Here is a 559-nt window from a genome sequence, read left to right as displayed (position 1 = left end):
CCATTGCAACACAGCTGCACTTGCAACATTTACTTGAGGCACACTGTCAAGTTTAACGCAAGATTATCTGTCAAGATTAGAACCTTAACCTTCTTAAACCTCACTGGTTGCTAAATGTAAAAATGCACTTAGAGGTAACCGTGCATAAGTCAACAAATATAGAAACTGTAACTAAGACATCAACTTTGATATTTCATGAGCGAAATCCAAAGAGCCGTTATTAGACCCAACATTTGTTTTTATAAGAAGCAAAAGTACCAAAAGGTTTGGAAGCTCATTATGTTTGATAACATCATTAATTAAAAAACCTATTTATGTCAAAAGTATTCATGTAGTTGAGGTTTAAATGTGGACAGATCTGACCTTAAAGTAGCTTACTGCAATGAAAATACTTTGAAGTAAATAAAAATTGGACAAAAAAACAAAAACATTAGAATCTACTTGAGAATTACACATTTCAAAGTCAGCAAACTTTATAGTGGTATTTGGTATACTGTCTTTATGTCTATTATTTGAAGTTAATTTAAATACTTAAAAAATAAGAGCTGAGTTGTGAGAC

The sequence above is a fragment of the Pundamilia nyererei genome, unplaced genomic scaffold (assembly GCF_000239375.1).
Source record: "Pundamilia nyererei isolate P.nyererei 1_Seehausen unplaced genomic scaffold, PunNye1.0 scaffold00067, whole genome shotgun sequence".
NCBI lineage: Eukaryota > Metazoa > Chordata > Actinopteri > Cichliformes > Cichlidae > Pundamilia > Pundamilia nyererei.
Note: the sequence above shows the minus strand (reverse complement) of the source record.